At 44.5% G+C, this 26,226-nt stretch overlaps 3 non-coding genes across 3 annotated transcripts; 1 reads left to right on the forward strand and 2 right to left on the reverse strand.

Annotated features, from left to right (window-relative positions):
* Positions 1 to 5,446: 5,446 nt before the first annotated feature.
* trnae-cuc (transfer RNA glutamic acid (anticodon CUC)) lies at positions 5,447 to 5,518 on the reverse strand. The gene has a single exon. It is a non-coding gene; the product is annotated as a tRNA-Glu (tRNA).
* Positions 5,519 to 10,921: 5,403 nt separating this feature from the next.
* trnak-cuu (transfer RNA lysine (anticodon CUU)) lies at positions 10,922 to 10,994 on the forward strand. Its single transcript has one exon. It is a non-coding gene; the product is annotated as a tRNA-Lys (tRNA).
* Positions 10,995 to 15,222: 4,228 nt separating this feature from the next.
* Positions 15,223 to 15,294, reverse strand: trnae-uuc (transfer RNA glutamic acid (anticodon UUC)). The gene has a single exon. It is a non-coding gene; the product is annotated as a tRNA-Glu (tRNA).
* Positions 15,295 to 26,226: the final 10,932 nt, after the last annotated feature.

Here is a 26,226-nt window from a genome sequence, read left to right on the forward strand (position 1 = left end):
AAAAACATTTTTTCTTTTATTTTGTTGAACTAGAGGTTCCTGACAAAGTCAAAAATCCTTGATACAATAAACAAATTGATCTGCTTCTTTGCTGCATTTAAAACCTCCAACAGGTCCCACAGGAGGAAGGTTAAATCATGTGACCATCATCATAACAGCTGTTGACCTTGTTTAACTACTTGGTGGTGCTAAATATCACCAGCTTGCTAACGTTAACTAGCTAATGTTGCTAGCTAGCTAATATTATTTTCTAACTTCAGGTCTAAATTTGGGATTGAATGTTAAAATTGTTCCCCTCACCTTTGTAACACCAGGTTTTGTCTTGATGATGTCACTGTCACTGCCTTTCTGATTCTAAAATATAAATGCATCCAAGAATAAAAAGTCAAACTGCCCCTCCATGGAAACATCATATTTAATATACTGCAATATTCTTTTCCAGTGTACTACACTATATTTATGTTTTATCAGAGAGACTTTAATGTCTGTCTTTGATCTCTAAACTCTGACTCTGATGTCATTGGTGGTGACTGAATTCTACCCCCTGACAGACTGGGAAGGCTCATATTGGTGATGTCATCATAAATATATGAAGGTCTTGTTTCAAAGTAACTTGTTATTTTGTTCTTGGTTGTCATGGTGACTCGTGGTATCAGGTGATGATGTCATTTTGTCGTGGTTGTGCACGTGTGCCACTCAAAGTGAACACACTCAGTTGATTGGACCAACTCAGATCAGCTGTTCTGAACCTGATACTAGTTTCCATCTCAGTGTCAACTCAGGAGTGACTGAGGAGAAGAGTTTCAGAACAGCCACAGTTGGGGGACTTCCATCCAGCAGCCATTTTCTATCCCTGTAAGGAGTGAAGGGATCTGGAGCTGCTGGGTTCAGGTGGATCCAGAACACAAGATGGAGGTCAGTCAGGACCCCAGAAGGAGACCAGCATCTGGAAGGTGGAGATGCTTTAATATGACACCGTTGTGTCAACAGTTCTGAAATCAGAACAAAAATAAACAGTAGTATTTCCACCTGCTGCTCCTGCATGTATTCAAGTGAACAGGAACACAGATTCATGCTCAACTTCTCCTGTGTGTTCATCCACAGTCACCAAACAACAACCAGACTGAAGAACTCCTTCATCCCCCGAGCCATTAAACTGTTAAACTCCTCACTGGAGGGGGGGAGGGCCAACAGAAGGACTGTAGGAGAGGGCTGAGCACCATTAGCTTGCCCCAATAGCAACCGGACACTCGTGCAATATAAGAGACTGTACATTATTATTATTATTATTATTATTATTATTATTATTATTATCATTATATATATAATTATTGTTACTACTGCTATTATTATTATTATTATTATTATTATTATTATTATTATTATTATTGTTACTACTGCTATTATTATTATTAGTATGATTATTATAACTATTATATTTTTATTATATTATATCATCATCACCATTATTATGTTATATCATCATCATTATTGTTGTTATAATAACAATTAAGAACAATTATTATTATGATTATTCCTGTCACTATGCATATATACATAACCATCCAGGTACACACAGACACACGCACATGTATATATATATATATATATATATATATATATATATATATATATATATATATATATATATACACACAGTAGATAGTCTTTGTTTTCTCTTCTTTGCAATTTATAGTCTATTCTATGGTAACAGTGCTGTGAGTGTATGTTGAGGAGAGTGCAGTTTCCCTCGCGGAACGTCCAAAAGGGATTAATAAAGTAGTCTGTCTGTCTGTCTGTCTGTCCAAACCAGACAAAAGAGGGTTTGCTAGCATGGCTGCTGAGATAGAAAGGCTCTGTTTAAATTGAGTCCTTTTACCATTTCTTTCCCGGCTTCTTCAAGCGGTGCTGTCGTCACTTCCTGTGACCACGGGAGGGAAGGGGTCACCCTTCAGAATAAGTTTGAAATCATTGTTACTTCCTGTTCAACATGCCTTTAGCAGACCAACTCACTGACCTGCTCAGTGAGGTAGTGTGGCTGAGTGGTCTAAGGTGCTGGATTAAGGCTCCAGTCTCTGAGGAGGTGTGGGTTCAAATCCCACCACTGCCATCATGTCCCAGGTCTCTGGAGAGGTGTGGCAGGTCTCTCCCAGCCTCTCTGTGCTGGAGGTGTTGGCTGCTCTTATCACTCAACAATGTGCAGTAACGCTGAGCTGCCTTCAAGCCAACAACATGGGCACAGTGTACCCAGAGCCACAGGCTCCTCCCAGTATATGCAGCACTGCCAGTGACCTCTGCTTCAGTGTAACGGTGACTCTCCAAACTGAAGCTGATCCAGGACCAGCTCAGGAGGAGCCATGGAGCAGACAGGCTCTCTGATTTAATGCTGCTGTCTGTTGAGAGGAACATCCCAGTTGACTCCAACAAGGCTGCTGATGTCTTCAAACCCAGGACCAGAAGAAGAACCCTCCTCTGAGTCCACAGACCTGAGCACCACTGCTCTGGTTACCTCCTGCTCTGGTAACCTTACCAGGTTACCTCCTGGTTATCAGGGTGAAGTCATGGTGAGGTGGTCAGTTGTTCCTTGGGTTTTATTCCAGAGGCCTGGGAGTTAAACACTGAATTAAATAATTTTAATTCTTTACTTGAAGTTTCCTGCTGTTTAGCTGGAAATGTTTGACAACTTCCTCCATGCTGGTGCCCCATCACACACAACAGGTGCACTTGTCCTCTTTTCACCTCTGACCCTCAAACATTCCACCGGTGAACGTCCAGAAATTGAAGCATCAACAGTTCAGCAACAATGGATTCTTCAAATCACCTCTGAAATAAGAGATGAATCTTTACCTGCTGAGGCTTCAGAGCCAAATTGTTAAACCTTCAACACTCACATTCCTGTTCTTGTCTCAGTCCTGCTCTCCTAAATCAAGGCCTGTTCAATAGATGGTAGAGCAGAGAGGAGCAGAGGAAGAGAGCTGGGCCAGAACCCAGAGGTTGATGGATCAAAACCCTCCTCTGCTCAAAGAAAGGAGCCAAATAAACCTGGTTGTTTTGAAATGTGGATCTGTTAAAAAGGGGTGGAAATCAGAATTCAAACCATTGAGAGAGTTAATAACATTCTACTTTACCACTGAAGCAAAAGTAGACTTCAGAAGGTTTTAGTGATTCAACATAGCAGCTAAGTTTCCATTTCTATACTGATTGTCTGCAATGGTTCGTGGGGGTGGAGCCAATCACAGCTGACATCAGGTGAGGAGGGGGTTCACCCTTGATGGGTCGCCAGTCCATCCCAGGACCAACACACACAGACAGACAACCATTCACACTCACAGTCATTCAGAGTGTCCAGGTAACCACTACCCTCTTGATGTCTTTGGACTGTGGGAGGAAGCTGGAGAACCAGAGAGAACCCACACAGAGACAGGGACAACCTGCAGGAGGGGTGGAGATAGATGAGTCCTGGAGACGTTCAATAATGTCCACAACTTTGGCACCAGGAAGACAGCAGGTGATGGCACCTGGGAGTTCAACAGACCTGATGATTGAACCACCAATCACAAGGATTTCAGCCTCCATTGTAAACAGAGCGTTTAGATGAGAGAGAACCTGCTGTCAGCCTCACCAGTCAGGGCAGTGGCAGAGGCAGCAGAGTTGAATGAAGCCGGACCACCTGGCAGGTCTCAGCTGGAGGTGATGACATCACTGGCCTCAGTCCTCACCAGTGCTCTGCCTAGCAACAGGGACGATGGGGAGAAACCAGTAGAAGCACTCTGAGAGTTGGAGACAGCAGGAGGAGAGAGACCACGACAGAGTCACCCATGGGAAACTGTTGGATCCACTCAGGACCGGCTGCTCCAGAGAGGTCCAGGCACCTGGAGCCACTGGATCAGTTTGATCTTTGAGCAGCACAAAGTAGTTTGACATAGGAAGAAGGTCGTCTGGAGAGAAGAGAGGAAGAGAAATCTGTCTCCCTTCTCCTCAACGGACGAACACAGGAGAGGACGGACATCAGATGGACAGAGAGCAACACTGCTGGACTCTCACAGCTGTGAGGGCGACCAGCTGCAGCCAGGAGACAAACAGGGACGCTGCTTGAGGACATCATCCAGGAGGCTCTCCATGGTGTGGAGCTGGGGTCTCAGACTGGAAGCTCTGGCTGCTGAGTTGTCCAACCAGCCGTCACATCACCTCCTGAGCTCTCAGCCTCCTCTTGACCAGGTTCTGGATGCTGATTCAGCAGGAGACAGGAAAGTAAAAAATGTTGAAGGAATTCCAAAGCGTCCATCAACCTGAAGGACAAACTCCTTCACTGTATGGGAGGTTCAGAGTCCCTGGTTTGATTGCAGCTTTGACCTGAGCAGGTGTTCATCCTCATCTCAGTAACAGGGGACACTTTATCACAGCAGTGGACAAACATCAGCATTCATCACCCAGCAGCTCCTCTGATCAACAGAACAAGCTGAAGTATTCTGAGAAGGAGGGCATGGATCCCTCTCCCTCTCACATGCTAAGCTAGCACTCTACCATTGGAGCTAAGTCCCTGCTAATGAGCAGCAGATGATGAAGGTTGACCTTCATGCAGGGTTGGATGACCTTCACCAGTTGGAGCTTCTCTGGTTGACCAACATGTGGAATCTCTTTCAATACTCCAGTGGTGGTTTAAGTGGTGACAATATGGGTTAGTGACTGGGAGGGTGTGTGTGTGTGTGTGTGTGTGTGTGTGTGTGTGTGTGTGTGTGTTTGTTTGTTTGTGTGTTTATATGCAGATTTTTCCCTGGAACAACGGTTTTTATTTGAAGCAAGAAAGCAAGAGCCTCCAGATCAAAGTCTGAATTGCTGATGATGTCATCAGGGCTTTTATTCTTCATTTATTTGTACCTAGAATTCTGTCTTTGATCTCCGAAGGACATGAAAGAAACTCAACTTTAAAAAGTATATGAGAGCATCCAGCTTGGTTAGAAAACATTCAACAACTTTCAACAGGAGAATTTGTTAGAAACAGTTTACAACACTCAGAATTAAATTGAAGATACAAAAACCTTCCACACTTAAATCCTGTCTCTAACTTCAAACTGGGGATGAACATTTTTATAATCAATCTGTTTCTATGTGTTGGCCCTGCCATGGACTGGTGACCTGTCCAGGATAAACCCCGCCCCTCACCTGAAGGCTGCTGGGATAGGCTCCACCCCCATGAACCATTGCAGATCATCAATGACCAAAGCTACTAAGGAGGATGACAGAGTTTGGGAGCCAGTGACTTAATAGAGTCTAACAAAGGGTTGAACCTGAATGAGACAGTCACCCTTCAACATGGGGCCATGGCAGAGTGAACCAAGAACACTACAATGGGGGTGAGAGTGGAGCCATGATGGACTCACAGTTCATCACCTCCACCATCACGTGGACCACCTGATCACCTCTCCCTCAACCTCTAAATAACTCATTCCCTGACCGGGAATCGAACCCGGGCCGCAGCGGTGAGAGCGCCGAATCCTAGCCACTAGACCATCAGGGACCACACTGAGCTCTCCAACAACAGAGACTATAGACAATGACTCAAGAACACAGGACTCTGTGGTCTCAGCTTGAGATGCAGAGGGTCCACCAAGACCACCAGACACCTCAGCCTCCTAAAGACAGTCCACCCCCAGGATCCTGTCCCCCTCTGCTCCAACTCAGCCCTCCATTCATAACGTGACTTTCGCTACATCCGAACTGCCAAGTACCAACATACGTCCTCCTGCTACGACCTACAGCTATGTCCTCCTGCTACGACCTAAACATGGCGGCACCACTCAGACACCCGAGAAGATTGGTGGTGAAGCACGACCTCTGCTGGCAGAGTACAGATACCGCAGTTAGGTAGACAGCACCAACGAAAGCCCCACCTGCTGGCCTGACTGTGGTACTGCACTCCACTCTGAACAAACCTTTCATTCATTCTCTATTATTAAGCACGTTAACGCACCTGTACAGGTGTGTTCACATTATATACATATTATATATTTATGCTTGGCCATTTTTGATGAACTTGGGTGGGATTCTGGTGCAGGGATGAGGTCATGGAGCTGATCTGGGAGCAGTCCTGATGTTAAATGCTGTGATGAAGGACAGTGTGGTGGCAAAATGGGTCAAATTTAAATTGTCAACAGTTCAACGTTGTTGGCAGGACTCCAACCTGAGCAGGGAGACCCCAATGGATTTCTAGTCCATCGCCTTCACCACTCGGCCACAACGACCACATTCACACACTTTTGTAGGAGACTGAAATTAGACAATGAAAGTTCATGTCAGCACAGTCAAATATTTTTTGTCCTCTCTCAAAGACAAACTATTTGTGTGTGTGTGTGTGTGTGTGTGTGTGTGTGTGTGTGTCAGTGTTGTGACTGAGCAGTGAAGAAGACGACCTTCTGACTCCATTTTCTTTGTTGCTCTTCTATCAGTTCCCCAGTTTCACTCATCAAGTGAAGCAGCTTTGACAGGTTTACTTCTCTGTGTGTTCACAACTTTGGTCTTTAAACTCCTGACAAACTCACCACGTCACACATTTGGTGAATTAAAGCAACAAATAATGACATCATGATGATCCAGGTTAGGGGGCACGGCCTGGAGGAAGAGTGGCCGTCTAGCAGAGTTGCTGGTTCAGTTCTCACTTCAGCTGGTGACCATGTTGAAGTGTCCTTGAGCAAGACGCTGAGCCCCTCATTGCTCCTGATGACCAGCATCCAAGACCAACAAGCTTCTGATTGGCTCTGATTCTCTGAGCCAAAGTCCAACACAGGAAACAGAAAATCTTGAGGTTGTCTCACATTTTTTAAAGAAACTCAGCACAGGACAGTGATAGGAGGCTGGTTTCCTTGATGTGGGCTTCACCTCCTTGACCTAAACTGGTCAACATCAGCTGGTGTTCACTCTGATGATGTAGCGATGGTCTGGATTCTTCCTTCTGGAGCACCAAGCTGCTGGGAAGAAGCCTGATGATGTCAGAGTTGTGTTCAGTGGCTCCTGCTGGGTCCATTTCTGACAAATGGGCTCCAAAGAGTTCAGCTGTTTAAAAGGTCAGGGTTGCTGTTAGCAGACGAGGTGGCGATGGACTGCTGATCCATTGTGCTCTGCACGCGTGGGTTCCAATCCCATCCTTGTCGCAGGAGACTTTGGTTTCTGCTCCTAGATTATGGAACGACTCTGAACTGTGAGGCTTTAAACTGACACAGATACCAGTTGAGTCAACTTCCCTTTCACAACCTGACCAAAACAACTCTGACACCCAGAGCTCACATGTGTCAATCACCTCTGGAGAAGGTTCCGCCCCCTTGGAGCCATAAATCCTCCCATCAGTGAAGAAAACTGAAGACACCTCTTGGATGAGAGCTGAAGCGTCTTCAAGAAACCTGAAACAGTCCACTTGGTACGTTTAAATCATTCTACAATCCTACAGTTTCATTGAGCTTTTGTCCAAAGCCATGTTCATGTCTCACATGTATATAATATATATGTGACACTCTTTCATCTACTCATTGACCAAAAATGCAGTCTAATTCCAGTAAATTTGTGCAGAAGAAAACGTTATTTGTGCTGCTTCTTTATTTATTTATTAAGTTTAGTTAGTATTTTTTAATGTGTTTTCTTTCAAGTCACATTTTGTCCATTAACTTCATAATCAGAGTCACCATCTCATCACATGACTAAAGTCTGGGTTCTGTATTGGTGGTAAAATATCCTTCCATGCCCCTCACTAGTTTGCACACAGAAAAGCATATTTTACTGGTTTCAGATCTCTTAGCTTGTTCTCTCTCTTAAACCAGCTGAGGCAGCTTTCATTGTGTGATTCATTTTAAAATATAAATATGGAACAGAACCATTGGAATCAGATGTCAGGACATTTGAAGGAATGTCAATCTCCTGTTGAAATGTTGCAGTGTGCAGCTGAGGCTCTCTGGCAGTGGCACCAGGAGCCACAATGGCAGAACCTGGACCCTCCTGGAGGAGAACCACAGGTGAGGGCCTTCTTGGCTCCAGATTGATGGAAAACAAGTGTCTGAGGCTGTTAGCAGCCATGAAGTTGATCTGGTTGGCACTGGTATTTGTTCTTGCTGCAGCTCAGGAGTGATTCAGGAGAAGAGTTTCAGAACAGCCCAGGTTGGGGACTGGAATTCTAAAATTTCCCCTGGAACCAGACAACCTTGGAGGGTAAAACCTCCAATCCTAGCCACTCAGATGCAGCAGCAGAAGAAGCTGTCATCCACCCTGACAGTCAGAGCATCAAGTCAAGAAAACATCACCATCTTGTAGTTCCAAACCTCCACCTGTCAGATTCAGCTACTTCTGATTGTGGGACTTTAAATTTGAACACAATGGAATTTGGACAAGGAGTTTTCCTTCAAGTCCAAACATCATCGTCCAGCCTCCAACCAGAGGTCCATCAGTTATCATGGAGCCACAGGTGGAGTCTGGGTTCTTTTCTAGAATGAGACGGCAGTGACAGTCCTGCCAAGTGACATCACTGACATGACAGGATGACTTCAGTCATGTGACTGCATGACTTCAGTCACATGACTGGATGACTTCAGTCACATGACTGGATGACTTCAGTCACATGACTTCAGTGCCAAACAGTGCACACTGGTGCCTACCAGTCAGGAGGACATCTGGAGGACACCCAGATAGCAAAGGTCCACTCATGTGTGTCCTCACTGCTCCACAGGTCTGTCAAATGTTCTGTAAAATACTTGGACCCAGCAGAGCTGCTAGATTAGGAGTTGATGGAGTCGTTGCAGATACCAGGGTCCAAAGTCCAGCTTGAACCTGGTTTGTGCAGTTCTTTGTCAAGCTAGCAGCCATTCTTGTCACTGCCAAGCTAAAGTGACTTCTGTCAACAAAGGTCAACATACAAAAGGATATTTCTACTGGCAGTTCAAGATTTTGATCAAACTCCTTTTTCAGAGCTGGAACCTTCCTCTTGTGTCAGCTTTCTGTTCCCATCTCTATGGTAACGGTCGGTTTTGACCCACGTCTTCAATCAGCTGTCAAATAAACTAAAACAGTTTTCTATCCTCCAAGTTGTTTCCATCTCTTGGTGACCTTGTTAGGCTTCCTTATCCATGGAAATATTGGTTTGAAGATTTAGTTGTGGGCCTCTGGACCTTTTTTTAGTCACTAAACCCTGGATTTATTTTTTCAGCAACAGAACTTTAATACAAACACAAAATGAAAAGCAGAACAAGCCAGAACCCAAAATATGGATTTGCAAGGTCAACAAACAACAACCAGTCAAGCAAACCAAACCAACAGAAACCAACTACAAATTGTTTGAGTCATGACAAAGTCCAGGGCCCACTTTTCACCCTACAATGTAAACCAATGGGAGGCTGTCTCCTCAGACACACATAGCCTCAAACTGACGCTTCTCTCGTCTACACTGTAACTCTCTCCACTTCACAAATAACTTCACTACATTCCTGACAAAAATGCCTACTAAAATATGTTACATTCAACTTTTGACCACAATCTGGGAATTGATGAGCCTTTTTCAAACAACAAACTCTCCAAAAATCCTCTCTCCTCTCCACTCTGACAGAGAGCAGCGGGGGAGGGACTCTTATAGGCTCAGCTCTGATTCTCACTTGGTGTCACACTGAGGCTTCTACCTCCTAAACTACAAGTCCCACCGCTCTCATAAAATACATCCTTGGATTCAGGACGACTCCTGCTACTTTTCTGCAGTGGACAGAAGGAGGCTCAGGCCCTAACAACACTGCCTCCAGCTTTAATTAAGACCTCAGTTTTTTTCTCTGCCTCCATGACAGGTTAATGGACATCAACTGGTCCTGAGTCACCAGGAGACACGGCGATGTCCAGCTGAGTGACATCAGCAGGACTGTGGAGGTTTATACTGAGTCTCCTGACGACAAGTGGCAGTACAGAGATATTAAAGAGGGTCTGAGCTAAAACTGAAGTTGAACAGAGTTCTGTGTTTGATCTTAGAATTCTTTCTTTGATCTCTCCTTGATTTCTCAATGATTTCTTTGTGGACTCCAATTGTCTTTGATCTCTCAGTGAGACAAAGACAGAGCAGCTCCAACCTCAGCCTCCAGGAGGCCCTGATCCTCTAGTGGTCAGTCCTCTGTGTTGTGGCTGCAGCAACCCTGGTTTGAATCAGGGTCCCAGCAGCAACATTCCTACTGACTAGTGTTTGTTGTTCAACTGGACAGTTTGTCTGGTGAAGCTCTCTCAGACACTCCTTTCTTCATCCTCCCTTCAGGCTCAGCAGCATCAGAGTCAATGTGTCTGACTAGGATCAGAACCCTCAACCTGGAGGCTGTGGTCCAATGAGAACACATCTGACAACCAATCAGAGGAGGGTCTGTTTGACTCCTGAAAACTCCATTAAAGCCTGAGAGGAACTTGTTCTTCATCTCCAAATTCCCTCCCTGCACGTTGTCTCTCCAGAAATCATTCAAGTCCAAGTTGAACCTTAGACTAAAAGCTCCCAGTAGGTGATGCAGGCTTCACCTCACTCCTGGTTCTGGAACCTCACCAGTTCTTGCTCTCTCACCACTTGGATCTCATGTTCCTGACATCTCTGAGCTTGTTTCCTATCCACCTGTCTCATGTTGATGAGGTCATCCAGCCTGATGATCTCTAGGTTCTCCTTTGAGTGGTTCCCTCTGGGAGAGTTCTCTCTCTGTAACTTGTGTGTGTGTTTGCTCGAATCATGTTTCTCCTTGACAGCACTTTAGTGTTTTTACCACTGGTGTCTCATCTGTGGTTCACCTTTTATTTGACTTCTTTGTCAAAGATGAAGGTGTTTGTGGTCATTCACCAATCATGTGATGGCTCATGTGACTGTGAGTCTGATGAAGAGCTTGTAGCGTCTCTCACTCTGATCACTTCAGGCTATTGAAGCTACTCAGGTGTAGCCTGACTAGCTCAGTCGGTAGAGCATGAGACTCTTAATCTCAGGGCCGTGGGTTCAAGCCCCACGTTGGGCGTTCATCTTGAACATCCCTGCTTGTTCTCTCACTTTCTGCAGCTGTGATTGGGAATTGTAAGAAAAATCACTGAATAAACAACACAAACACAGACTGTGTCTGAAGTTCCACACCTGCACCCGACTCAGAATGAAAAAACCAGTGTGTTCTCAATTGTATCCACTGTCAATCCTGATTCTGGAGAAATTTCTTCATATGTATTGATGGACGCGAGCCAAGCAGAAATTTCCCACAATGCCATAGTGTTTGGTCAGTGTTGAGCAGGCGTCAGTCTGACAATGATGTCATATTATAATGTCATCACCTGACCAGACCCAAAAGTAGGCTCAGGTATCAGTTTCTTCTCAATGCTAATGTCTGCTAGCTTAGTCTGCTACTTTGATGGCTCTGCCTGCTCAAAGGTCCAGACCCCTGGATGTGGTGGTTCCTACCTGAACGTAGATTCTGTCAGCTCATGTTGTTAAATCAACTCACCAGGAACACCAGTAGATTTCAATGGACTGACAATAAGTCTCATTGAATGGGTGTCTCGTCCAACGAGAAACAATCAGTCTCAGGTTGAAGCTCATCAATGAGGTCTTGTGGATCAGTGGCTTGCATGAATGAATGAGTTGGAAGACTTCTTGGAAATTAAAGAGGATTTAATACAATTAAGAAAACCCTTAAGACAGAGTGATAATTCCAGCAGAGTAATTAAGGCCCATATTGAGTAGCAGGTATGAATTAGCCTGGATTTATCTGAGCTTCAAGTAGACGTCAAAGAGGCAGGTGGAAAGGTGTGTAGGATGAACGATAGTGACCTCCAACCAAATGAAGAGGACTGAGTGGAGGCTGACCAGCTCTACGGAGTCAGGCGGAGTTTGGCAGCGAGACAGGAGTCCAGGCCTGAATCGGTGTGTGGCAGCACAGACAGCTGTGAGCTGTCATCCCTAATTGGCAATTGCACAGCCACCCACCGGAGGCGCCCTCACTCATAAGAGGCGATTCCCTCCCTGCCCCATCTCTCTCTCTCTCTCTCTCTCGCTGCTCCTGACGGGTGACGTCATTTCCGCGCCGGATGTTTTGCTTCGGACAGGTAACGCAGCTTGTCTGCTCACCTGCTGCTCTTGGCTCACGTAGCACTGAGCTAATGATTGTGTATTGTGCTGCAGAGCGGCCGATTTGGTAATGAGAGTCCTGCCAAGTGACATCACTGACATGAATGGATGACTTCAGTCACGTGACTGGATGACTTCAGTCACATGACCCAAACAGTGACCATCAGTCTCCCTCCAATCCTGTACTTGGGTAAACAACAAAAACAGAGTAAAAGTCTCTGGCAACATATTTGTTTCCTGTAGGGTTTCTTCATGTATGTGTGGTGTACTTGCTTTCCCAGAGGACTGCCATCTTTGTTCTGTGGGCTGACATGTTTTAGTGTCAGCACAGGTCATAGCGCTGAGACTGAACTCTCATTCTCCTCCAAGTATTATTTCCACCTCACACTCCTGCAGATATTCAAGTGAACAGGGAACACAAATTTATGCTCAACTTCTCCTGTGTATTCATCCACAGTCACTAAACAACAACCAAACCAAACAAAAGGGGTTTGCTAGCATGGCGATCAGCTGTAGTTCACCATCTTATCCAGGTCACATGACTCAGGAGTAGCATGGCCGTCTGGCAACCAAAGGGTGGCTGGTTTGATCCTCACTTTCTCCAGTGACCATGTCAAAGTGTCCTTGAGTAAGATACTGAACCCCTAAATACTTCTGATGAGTAGGTTGGCTCCTTGCATGGCAGCCTTCAGCATCAGTGTGTGAGTGTGTGTGAATGAGAGGACATTGTTCAGCTCCTTGAGTGCTGCTGAGGTAGAAAGGCTCTGTACAAACTGAGTCCTTTTACCATTTCTTTCCTGCTTCTAGCGGCGCTGTCGTCACTTCCTGTGACCGTGGAGGGAAGGAGTCCCCCTTCAGAATAAGTTTTATATCATTATGTTACTTCCTCTTCAACATGCCTTTCGCAGACCAACTCAGTGAACAGCTCAGTGAGGTAGTGTGGCCGAGTGGTCTAAGGCGCTGGATTAAGGCTCCAGTTCAAATCCCACCACTGCCATCATGTCCCAGGTCGCTGGAGAGGTGTGGCAGGTCTCTCGCAGCCTTTCCTTTCACTTCCACAGGTATCTTCAAACCTGTGACCAAAAGAAGAAGTAGGTCCTGAAAACTCTCCAGCTGGTCCAGAACACTGTGGCCCGCGTGTTGACTAGAACTAGTAGAAGAGACCATGTCTCTCCTGTACTGGCTTCTCTGCATGGCTCCCTGTCACATTCAGAATAGAATTCTAAATTCTCCTTCTACCATCAAAGTCCTCAACAGTCAGGCTCCTTCCTACCTGACAGAGCTCCTAGTCCCCTATTATCCAGCTAGAACCCTTTGCTCCCAGGATGCAGGGTTACTGGTGGTTCCTAGAGTTCTAAAAGTAGAATGGAGCCAGAGCCTTCAGCTATCAGGCTCCCCTCCTGTGGAACCGTCTCCCAGTTTCAGTGCTCACAGTGGTCCTCAGTGAGCTCAGGGAGCTTGTGAGGATAACCAGACACTAGAGGGAACATTGGCTGGAGCTCAGTATCTCCTGATGTACATGGCAGGGAAGCTGCTGATGTCATCAAAATGAGCCCTGGAATCACAAGGTTTGCTGTGACGAGAGGCAGTGACATCAAGACATGTTTGGAGCTGTTTATGGTTGATGGTTCTGTTCATGCCACTGTCACTAAAAAGAGTCAGCATTGCTGTGACAAACCTCAAAGGAAAAGAAGTCCATGGTGACAAGTGGAAAGACATTGATGAGGGACACCTGGATGCTTCTGTTGGTGTTCTTCTTCTTCCTGGAGTGTTCAGATCCTGCAGTGAGGCCACTGATCGTCTCTGGGACGCATCGACAGGCAGAAATATTTTCCCGGCCACAAGGCCACTTCAGAACTTTCAACGAACATCAAGAGTCCTCAGATTTGACGACAGAGACACCGGAGCAAGAACTGACAAGCTTGCCCCCATTGGGGATGTCTGGGAAAGATGGGTGCAGCTCCTTGCACCAACATTCAACCCAGGGCCAGCGGTGAGAGTGGATGAACGTCTTGTCCCTTTCTGAGGAAAATGCCCCTTCCAGCAGTCCATGCCCAGTAACCAGGAAGGACGGCAGAGCAGAGTTTGTGTTCTGGCTTGTTCTGCTTTTCATTTAGTGTTTATATTAAAGTTCTGTTGCTGAAAAAAAGACTTTTATGCCAAACCCAAAGGTTCATTTTATCATTTTTTTAATTGAAATCGAGGGTTTACTGACTAAAAAAAGGTCCAGAGGCCCACAACAAAATATTCAAATCAATATTTCCATGGATAAGGAAGCCTACCAAGGAAACCAAGAGATGGAAACAACTTGGATGATAGAAAATTGTTTTTAGTGAATTTTACAGCTGATTGAAGATGTGGGTCAAAACTGACCGTTACCATAGAGATGGGAACAGAAAACTCAAATGGAAGCTCAAAAGGGGACTTAGCTCCAATGGTAGAGTGCTAGCTTAGCATGTGAGAGGTAGAGGGATCCATGCCCTCATTCTCAGAATACTTCAGCTTGTTCTGTTGATCAGAGGAGCTGCTGGGTGATGAATGCTGATGTTTGTCCACTGCTGTGATAAAGTGTCCCCTGTTACTGAGATGAGGATGAACACCTGCTCAGGTCAAAGCTGCAATCAAACCAGGGACTCTGAACCACACACAGTGAAGGAGTTTGTCCTGCAGGTTGATGGACGCTTATTAAGTTCTATCTTTGATCAAATATAAGAAATGTAAAATAATTCAACATTGATTGCATTTCCCTCCTTTCTTTGTTGCCCTCAGACTTTCTGAGAACTGTAGGAGGAACTGCTCTCTGTTCTGTGTTTGTTCTGCTCAGTGTAGGAAGGAACGAAGGACCGGAGCTCTAAGATTTTCAGTTCCTACATCAGTGAACAGACTTTCTGTGCTGCAAGGAACCAAAGCTACTAAGGAGGATTACAGAGTTTGGGAGTCAGTGACTTAATAGAGTCTAACTAAGGGTTGAACCTGAATGAGACAGTCACCCTTCAACATGGGGCCATGGCAGAGTGAACCAAGAACACTACAATGGGGGTGAGAGTGGAGCCATGATGGATTCACAGTTCATCACCTCCACCATCATGTGGACCACCTGATCACCTCTCCCTCAACCTCTAAATAACTCATTCCCTGACCGGGAATCGAACCCGGGCTGCGGCGGTGAAAGCGCCGAATCCTAGCCACTAGACCATCAGGGACCACACTGAGCTCTCCAACAACAGAGACTACAGACAATGACTCAAGAACACAGGACTCTGTTGTCTCAGCTTGAGATGCAGAGGGTCCACCAAGACCACCAGACACCTCAGCCTCCTAAAGACAGTCCACCCCCAGGATCCTGCCCCCCTCTGCTCCAACTCAGCCCTCCATTCATAACTGACTTTGTCTCAGTCTCTTCACAATGCCAGTCACTGAAACACTGACAATGTGATGGGGGCTTCCTGTCTTTATTACATTTTCTTCAAAGGATCCCGTGTGTCTTCTTTCTCTCTGTCTGTACTGGAGTGTGGTACCAGGCCCAGCTTGAATGGGTGACTGTGTCTGAGTGGGTCGAGGCTGGGCTGCAGGTATTGGGAGGTTAGAACCCATCTGTGAGGCTCCAGGTGGAGCGATCACCTGTGAGGGTCCAGGGACAGCAGGAAGCTGCACAGATGGTAAAGACATGGAGGGGAGACAGGTGGTGCTGGAGCAGTGACAGGAAGTGTCTGGCATTTTGGTTCATCCTGTGAGCTGACGTGAGGTTGTGGTTTTGCCTCCAGCCTCACCTCCTCATCAGTGTTCAAAAGGTTCAAAGGTGAAAAAATGGGATTCAACCAAACAGCTGGAATGAAGAGTTGGTAAAACTTGCAGAGCTGCAGGGAGCTGGACAGGTCTCACCGTGGGGGGATTTGTCCCACAGATCCTGCTGAAGTGGCTCCTCCTCCTGAGACCTGCAATGCTGGCTGGACCTTTGGAAAAAGAACACAACAAATCTTCATAAACATTTACTTCAGCAGGAACACACAAGAAGGTGGGACTGGTTCCTTTTTCATGTTCACTATTTTGTTGTCTTGGTTCATGTTTTGGTTGTCAAAGTTAATTCTGAATATTTGTGGAAAGTTCGCCTGCCTTTACTTGTACCAATACTTCCTTTAGTAACAAATTAAAAAGCTCAAGCTAAACTTCAGTCAGGACAACCATTCTTTCTCATTCTTCGGCCTCTATTTTATGTCCATGACCATCCTGTCTGTCACCTTTGGTGATGGAGACATCAGTTGATGACATCAGCAACGGTCCTCAACCCAACTGCCTCTGCCAGAAGTGAGCTGTCATCTGTCTCAGGGGACACAGTCGGGTGGACCGGGGCGGATGAGGGCCTGCTGCTTCCTTGAAATATTTCTAAATATTTCAGTTGCAACTGTATAGTGATGGTGGCTCAGTTTAGAGCTGTCAATCAATGTTAATAATTGATCTTAGCATCTGGAGATTATTTTAGGAACACAAATACTTTTACTTCATTCTGAGGATGAGCAGACGTTCAATATAATTCTCATTTCCTGGTTAAAGACTCCTGCTAGTCAGAGAGGATCTGGGCTGGATTGGAAAGCTTCTGAGAGGAAAACCTTCACTCTGGACAGGACTGAGAACGGAGCAGCCTCAGCTTCCTGGAGCCTGACTTGCCTCTGTGGTCTAAGGTTGTGTGGGCTGACATCACAGTGAAACTACTGAGATCACAGAGCCTTTGAGATCACAGGCTGACTTCCTTTTTATCCCTAAAATGAAGAATAAAAATGTTGTGTCTGTGTTTGTGTTGCTGCATCAGTTAAACAGTGACTCTGACAGAGGGGATGTAGCTCAGTGGTAGAGCGCATGCTTTGCATGTATGAGGCCCCGGGTTCAGTCCCTGGCATCTCCAGCTGGTCCTTTGGAGCCTTCATCTTATCAGCTAAATTGATCACATAAATGTGACAACAGTTGGTAACAAACTAGCAGAAGAGAAACCAGTCTGTTGCATTTCAAAGGATTTGTAGCTGGGTCAGTGTGACTGTGAGCCTTCATAGCCAGCATGAAGGAGCTGGTTTTATCTTTGCTGGGGAAATCCCACACACAGCTGCTCTCGGTTCCAAATGTGTGTGTCCTCACTCCTCCGTCCTCCTGCTGCCCTCAGAATACAGACACAATTCAACCTGGCAAGTTTGGAGCATAGAAGTGCTCCTGAAGAGATGTGTGTCAGCCCACAGCTGGCTGTTCTTACCTGGAACCTCAAGATGAAACTGCTTCCACAGATTGGAAATGAATCTGATGTTGACTTTTGGACAAATCACCTGTTCATCAGTTCATCATCACTTCCATCCATTTCTACTACTTATCTTGTTATAGAAAGGAGTCTATCTGCTGTGTGACTGAGGCAGTTACTGTGAGCTGCTGCATGTCTCAGTGTGTGTGTGTGTGGGGGGGGGGGCTGTGTGTGACTGGTCGGCTGCCAAGGATTATTGATGAGATCAATCATGATCAGCTCAGAGATCACGGCACAGAAGAAGGAGACTTTTTGATTTTTGGGGGTTCAGTTTCTAAGTCAGACACATCATCACAATTTGAAGTTTTCCTCCAGTAAAAAACAAAACAACACAAAACCAAACAAAAACATGATTTGACTTTTGATGTCTACCTTTTTTGGAAATTGTGAGTCCAACAAGCAGGAGGCCGTTTGAGCTTGGAAACTGTGAAGCATCACCAGTAACTGCTGGTTAATTTACAGGTGTTTCCTCCAAAAACTTTAAAATGAACTCAATGCTGAATCCCTCGTCGTCATCACTGAGCTGCAGAACTGGTCCATGCAGGAGGCTGAGCAGGTCTTCCTCTCTGGTCCAGTGTCTCAGCACAGGTCAGAGTAGAGAACTAAAACATGAACACAAATCTTTATCAGCTGTTTACTGATATCAGTGACTACCTTCAAGTAAGAGTGTTAGTGAATGGACCCTTTTTAAAGTTTATGTTATAATGTTTGAAAAATGATGCTCACAAAAACACAATAAAAGTGTTTGTGGTAAAATGATTCCAGTAGATTTTATTGCCATTTTAAGAGTTCAAGCATATTTTGATGACATTGTTTGATGTCATGACTCTCAGTTACTTTAGCAGGACCATCGTGACATGAAATCTTCCTCATCATCCCATATCGACCCTCAACCCCTCACACAGAACCAGGAGCCCTCAACTGAAGGAACCTTTAAAACTGAGAAGTTGGACAGAAAGCAGTATTTTGGTGGAACGAACCTTTAAAACTATAAATTAGAAAGTATTTTGGTGGAATGAACCTTTAAAACTATAAATTAGAAAGTATTTTGGTGGAACGAACCTTTAAAACTATAAATTATAAAGTATTTTGGTGGAATGAACCTTTAAAACTATAAATTAGAAAGTATTTTGGTGGAACGAACCTTTAAAACTATAAATTAGAAAGTATTTTGGTGGAACGAACCTTTAAAACTATAAATTAGAAAGTATTTTGGCGGAATGAACCTTTAAAACTATAAAAAAAAGTATTTAGGAGGAATTGGAATAAACCTTTTATACAGTTGTCAGAAATTAAAGGACAGGAGGTAGTATTTTGGTGGAATAAACCTTTAATACTACAGTGAGAAAGGAGTCATTTGCTATCATCTAATTCGATAGGTGGCGCTGTCACCAAAAAACAAAAGTCCAACAAATGCATTTTATCATCCAATTCAGTAGGGGGTGCTGTGGGGTCCTGGAACTGCAGCTCTCTGGTGCTGCTGTGGGGTCCTGGAACTGCAGCTCTCTGGTGCTGCAGGATCTCCTCTTGAAAAGCCTCACAGTTCAGAGTCGTTCCAGAATCTGGGAGCAGAAACCAAAGTCTCCTACGACGAGGATGGGATTGGAACCCACGCCTGCAGAGCTCAATGGATCAGCAGTCCATCACCTTAACCACTCGGCCACCTCGTCTCCTGACCACCATGATGTGCTGCTTTCTCTGAGCCTTTGAAACAGCTGAACTCTTTGGAGCCCATTTGTCAGAAATGGACCCAGCAGGAGCCACTGAACACAACTCTGACATCATCAGGCTTCTTCCCAGCAGCTTGGTGCTCCAGAAGGAAGAATCCAGACCATCGCTACATCATCAGAGTGAACACCAGCTGATGTTGACCAGTTTAACAAGCCTTTGACTGCTAAATGACATCCAAGCTCAGATTCTCTTGTCCTGGTAGAACAAGTCAATGTTGAAGAAGATGAGAGCACCAGTCTCTTTCATCCAATGCTGGAACAGCGTTAGACTGAAGGTCTGAAGGTCCCTGGTCTGGTCCAGGTTTCAACAGGGGACCAGCATCAGCCAGCATTTAAATGTGGACAACAGTGGAGGTGAAGCCCACATCAAGGAAACAAGCCTCCTATCACTGTCCTGTGCTGAGTTTCTTTAAAAAAAAGTGAGACAACCTCAAGAGTTTCTGTTTCCTGTGTTGGACTTTGGCTCAGAGAATCAGAGCCAATCAAAAGCTTGTTGGTCTTGGATGCTGGTCATCAGGAGCAATGAGGGGCTCAGTGTCTTGCTCAAGGACACTTCAACATGGTCACCAGCTGAAGTGAGAACTGAACCAGCAACTCTGCTAGACGGCCACTCTTCCTCCAGGCCGTGCCCCCCGAACCTGAATCATCATGATGTCATTATTTGTTGCTTTAATTCACCAAATGTGTGACGTGGTGAGTTTGTCAGGAGTTTAAAGACCAAAGTTGTGAGCACACAGAGAAGTAAACCTGTCAAAGCTGCTTCACTTGATGAGTGAAACTGAGGAACTGATAGAAGAGCAACAAAGAAAATGGAGTCAGAAGGTCGTCTTCTTCACTGCTCAGTCACAACACTGACACACACACACACACACACACACACACACACACACACACACACACACACACACACACAAATAGTTTGTCTTTGAGAGAGGCCAAAAAATGTTTGACTGTGCTGACATGAACTTTCATTGTCTAATTTCAGTCTCCTACAAAAGTGTGTGAATGTGGTCGTTGTGGCCGAGTGGTGAAGGCGATGGACTAGAAATCCATTGGGGTCTCCCTGCTCAGGTTGGAGTCCTGCCAACAACGTTGAACTGTTGACAATTTAAATCTGACTCATTTTTCCTCCACACTGTCCTTCATCACAGCATTTAACATCAGGACTGCTCCCAGATCAGCTCCATGACCTCATCCCTGCACCAGAGTACCGCCCAAGTTCATCAAAAACGGCCAAGCATAAATATATAATATGTATATAATGTGAACACACCTGTACAGGTGCGTTAACGTGCTTAATAATAGAGAATGAATGAAGGGTGCGTTCAGAGTGGAGTGCAGTACCACAGTCAGGCCAGCAGGTGGGGCTTTCTTTGGTGCTGTCTACCTAATTGCGGTGTCTGTGCTCTGCCAGCAGAGGTCGTGCTTCACCACCAATCTTCTAGGGTGTCTGAGTGGTGCCGCCATGTTTAGGTCGTAGCAGGAGGACGTAGGTTTCCGCTTGGCAATTTGGATGTAGCGAAAGTCACGTTATGAATGGAGGGCTGAGTTGGAGCAGAGGGGGCAGGATCCTGGGGGTGGACTGTCTTTAGGGGGCTGAGGTGTCTGGTGGTCTTGGTGGACCCTCTGCATCTCAAGCTGAGACCACAGAGTCCGTGTTCTTGAGTCATTGTCTATAGTCTCTGTTGTTGGAGAGCTCAGTGTGGTCCCTGATGGTCTAGTGGCTAGGATTCGGCGCTCTCACCGCTGCGGACCGGGTTCGATTCCCGGTCAGGGAATGAGTTATTTAGAGGTTGAGGGAGAGGTGGTCAGGTCGTCCACATGATGGTGGAGGTGATGAACTGTGAATCCATCATGGCTCCACTCTCACCCCCATTGTAGTGTTCTTGGTTCACTCTGCCATGGCCCCATGTTGAAGGGTGACTGTCTCATTCAGGTTCAACCCTTTGTTAGACTCTATTAAGTCACTGACTCCCAAACTCTGTAATCCTCCTTAGTAGCTTTGGTTATTGATGATCTGCAATGGTTCGTGGGGGTGGAGCCTATCCCAGCAGCCCTCAGGTGAGGGGCGGGGTTTATCCTGGACAGGTCACCAGTCCATGGCAGGGCCAACACATAGAGACAGATTGATTATAAAAATGTTCATCCCCAGTTTGAAGTTAGAGACAGGATTTAAGTCTGGAAGGTTTTTGTCTTCAATTTAATTCAAAGTGTTGTAAACTGTTTCTAACAAACTCTGCTGTTCAACAGTCAAAATGTTTTCTAACCAAGCTGAATGCTCTCATATACTTTTTAAAGTTGAGTTCCTTTCATGTCCTCCTGAGATCAAAGACAGAATTCTAGGTACAAATAAATACACTATCAAAGCCCTGATGACATCATCATCAATTCTGACTTTGATCTGGAGGCTCTTGCTTTCTTGCTTCAAATAAAAAACGTTGTTCCAGGGAAAAGTCTGCACATAAACACACACACACACACGCACACGCACACGCACACACACACACACACACACAGCCTGTCTTCAGTATAAAATGGTCTGTCACGTTCTCTCACGTTGGAAGATTTCTCTGACTCCATTGTGAATAAAGAGACTCTTCATCTGCCACCTGAGTCTTGATCCACTGATTCCTCTGATCCACCTCTTTCTGCTCCAACAAGGCTGACATGGATCAGGTGGGTCCATGTCAGCCAATCAGGAGGTTTCTCCTCTCAGTTAATTTTCTTCATCCCAGTTTAGATTGATTCTTCTCAGCCTGATGAAGGAGCATCTGATCAGGTGTTTGGCTGCTTGTTGGTTGTAATTCCATAGATTTTAATCTCAGATGTTATAGAATTAATAAGAACATCTTAAAGACCTTTGTCCAACACTTGAAACTCTCCTGTCTGTCCAGGCCCAACTGGCCTTTGGTAGTGAGGTGGTGGATGCATGTGTTTGAAATGAGGCTGGTGTTGCTGTGAGGAGCCACTAGAGGGAGACACCTGTCGTTCCTCCCAGCTGACAATGAGGCTTCACAGCTGCATTTGAAGCTGTCCTTTATTGGTCCCAACTGTCTTGAGCTCAGGGGCCAAACTCACCAACAACACTTCCTCCTGGTCATGTGGTCTGTTTGTCAGGAGATTCCCAATCCAAAGTTGTTGACACACAAGAGAAGAAAACACGTCAAAGTTTGTTCATTTTTATGAATCAAACTGAAAATGAACAGAAGAGTGACAGTGAAAATGGATTCAAAAATAATGAATAATCATGAATAATGAATAAATACTCAGAATTTACTGGCATTTGACTGCATTTTGTGGTTAATCAGTCGATGAAAGAGGAACATATATATTCTATACATGTGATGTACGTACGTGGCTGTGGACAAAAGCGTCTGCTCAATGAAATTGTAGGATTGTAGACTTCTATAAATGTAGAATATAATTGTAGAAATGCTCTCTCTCACCACCCCCAACGTCTGTGCCAGGGTCTCTGGCCAGTGGTCAATGGCTCCTATCACCTGCCCAGGATGGATCCAGCTTGCTTGTCTTTGTAATTCTGCACTTATTAGAGACCTGGAAACAAAGGAATGCTGAAAAAGAGAAAATAGGACCTCACACAAATGGGCTTGTGACAGAAATTAAGATCATTTTGTGAATATCCATCCTCTTCAAATGTGTGTGTGAATGTGGTCGTTGTGGCCGAGTGGTGAAGGCGATGGACTAGAAATCCATTGGGGTGTCCCTGCTCAGGTTGGAGTCCTGCCAGCAACGTTAAACTGTTGATGTTCTATGTCAGGGTGAACGTCCTACCTGTGCCTGATTCAGTGTGGTGGCTCACACCTGAATTTATCCAAACTAGCTAACTTCTTAACACCAATCTACACAGTTTGAATCATCAAAACCTCAAACTGAAGTAAGAATTTTCAATTCTCTCATCCACAACAATCCTCATCAATAAAATCTGGAAGAAGGAACCTCAGAAAGTCTGCAGGAGAACGTAGACGAGTGCTGCCACCGACCCGTCGTGGGGAGGACCGGTAACGTGGCGACCCCACTTCCCAAAAGAAGCCGACCGTCCAGCCCACCCTCATCACCCAATAAGGACCTCGGGGACATCCTGGACTCGGTTGACAGGAAACTAACAAGTTTCGATGCTGGACTCTCGTGGAAATCCTCCACAAAGAGCCTCCATGAGTCTCTGGGACTCAGCCAGCAAAAGGTGGCTTCACTGGCCGCTAGAAATCAAGCCCTTCAAGCCTCCAGCCTCCCATCACTGTTTCCTCCCTCTCAAATATGTATCCTGAAATATGGATTTGAGTCTTTAGATGCTGTAACGTCCAAAGATCATATTCTTATTGACCCTCCCCCTTCTTTGTTCCACCATGGAAAGAGGAGAACTCTATTCTAGTTTAGTGGATGAACATAGAGGGACTACACCTGGATCTCTGTGTTTAACAAACAATTGAGTTAAACATCAGGAGTCATGAGTTTGCTCAAAACTAATGACTTGGACTGAGTTCAATGAGTTCATAGCCAACAATTCTCCATCAGCAAGCACATCCTGCAACAGTGGTGATAAAAACCTTCCTTTTAACAGGCAGGAACGTCGAGCAGATCCAGGATCAGTGGGGACGAGGTTACAAACAAAGGTACCTCAAAACCTCAAAATAATGCTACAGTGATGTCGGAAGAATTGCTCATGATCTCAAAATGATGCGACAGTAATGGAGGAAGAGTTGCTAATAACCTCAAAATAATGCTGCAATGATGTTGTAAAAATTGCTAATGAACTCAAAATGATGCTAACAGTAATGTAGTGAAAGTTTCGAATAACCTCAAAGTAATGCTGACAATGATGTAGTAAGAGTTGCTTCGAACCTCAAAATAATGCGACAGTGATGTTGGAAGAATTGCCAATGATCTCAAAATGATGCGACAGTGATGGAGTAAGAATTGCTAATAAACTCAAAATGATGCTAACAGTAATGTAGTGATAGTTGCTATAAACTCAGTGATTCTTTCAGTAATGAAGTGAAAGTTTCGAACAACCTCAAAGTGATGCTGACAGTCATGTAGTGAGAGTTGCTTCGAACCTCAAAATAATGCGACGGTGATGTTGGAAGAATTGCTAATTAACTCAAAATGATGCTAACAGTAATGTAGTGATAGTTGCTCATGATCTCAAAGTGATGCTGACAGAAATGTAGTAAGAATTGCTAATAAACTCAAAATGATGCTAACAGTAATGTAGGAAGAGTTGAAACTCACCTCAAAATGATGTGACAGTGATGTAGTAAGAATTGCTAATGAACTCAAAATGATGCTAACAGTAATGTAGTGATACTTGCTAATCAACTCAGTGATGCTTACAGTTATGTAGTTAGTGTTTCGAATAACCTCAAAGTCATGCTGACAGTCATGTAGTAAGAGTTGCTCCGAACCTAAAAATAAATACAACAGTGATGTCGGAAGAATTGCTAATGAACTCAAGATGATGCTAACAGTCATGTAGTGATAGTTGCTAAAAAACTCAGTGATGCTTACAGTAATGTAGTAAGAGTTTCGAACAACCTCAAAGTGATGCTGACAGTCATTTAGTAAGAGTTGCTAATGAACTCAATTCAATGCGACAGTGATGTCGTGAGAATTGCTCCTAAACTCAAAATGATGCTAACAGTAATGTAGTGATAGTTGCTAATAAACTCAAAGTGATGCTGACAGTAATGTAGTAAGAGTTGCTACGAACCTTAAAATAATGCAAAAATAATGTAGTAAGAGTTGCTACGAACCTCAAAATAATGTGACAGTGATGTCAGAACAATTGCGAATGATCTCAAAATGATGCTAACAGTAATGTAGTGATAGTTGCTAATCAACTCAGTGATGCTTACAGTAATGTAGTAAGAGTTTCGAACAACCTCAAAGTGATGCTGACAATCATGTAGTAAGAGTTGCTAATTAACTCAATTTAATGCTACAGTGATGTCTTGAGAATTGCTCAACAACTCAAAATGATGCTAACAGTAATGTAGTGATAGCTGCTAATAAACTCAAAGTGATGCTGACATTAATGTAGTAAGAGTTGCTACAAACCTTAAAATAATGCAACAATAATGTAGTAAGAGTTACTACGAACCTCAAAATATTGCGACAGTGATGTCGGAAGAATTGCTAATAATCTCAAAATGATGCGACAGTGATGTAGTGAGAATTGCTCATGAACTCAAAATGATGCTAACAGTAATGGAGTGAAACTTTCGAATAACCTCAAAGTGATGCTGACAGTCATGTAGTAAGAGTTGCTACGAACCTCAAAATAATGCGACAGTAATGTAGTAAAAGTTGCTACGAACCTCAAAATATTGCGACAGTGATGTCGGAAGAAATGCTAATGAACTCAAAATGATGCTAACAGTAATGTAGTGATAGTTGCTAAGAAACTCAGTGAAGCTTACAGTCATGTAGTAAGTGTTGCTACAAACCTCAAAATAATGCGACAGTAATGTAGTAAAATTTGCTACGAACCTCAAAATATTGCGACAGTGATGTCGGAAGAATTGCTAATGAACTCAAAATGATGCTAACAGTATTGTAGTGATAGTTGCTAATCAAGTCAGTGATGCTTACAGTAATGTAGTAAGTGTTTCGAATAACCTCAAAGTGATGCTGACAGTCATGTAGTAAGAGTTGCTACGGACCTCAAAATAATGCGACAGTGATGTCAGAAGAATTGCTAAAGATCTTAAAATGATGCGACAGTGATTTAGTAAGAATTGCTCATGAACTCAAAATGATGGTAAAAGTAATGTAGTGATAGTTGCTAATAAAGTCAGTCATGCTTACAGTAATGTAGTAAGTGTTTCGAATAACCTCAAAGTGATGCTGACAGTCATGTCGTAAGAGTTGCTCCGAACCTCAAAATAATGCGAAAGTAATGTAGTAGAAGTTGCTACGAACCTCAAAATATTGCGACAGTGATGTCGGAAGAATTGCTAATGAACTCAAGATGATGCTAACAGTAATGTAGTGGTAGTTGCTAATCAAGTCAGTGATGCTTACAGTAATGTAGTAAGTGTGTCGAATAACCTCAAAGTGATGCTGACAGTCATGTAGTAAGAGTTGCTACGAACCTCAAAATAATG

This window comes from Aulostomus chinensis, chromosome 1 (assembly GCF_037954235.1).
Source record: "Aulostomus chinensis isolate RoL2024-O1b breed Wild chromosome 1, RoL_Achi_v1.0, whole genome shotgun sequence".
Classification (NCBI taxonomy): Eukaryota; Metazoa; Chordata; class Actinopteri; order Syngnathiformes; family Aulostomidae; genus Aulostomus; species Aulostomus chinensis.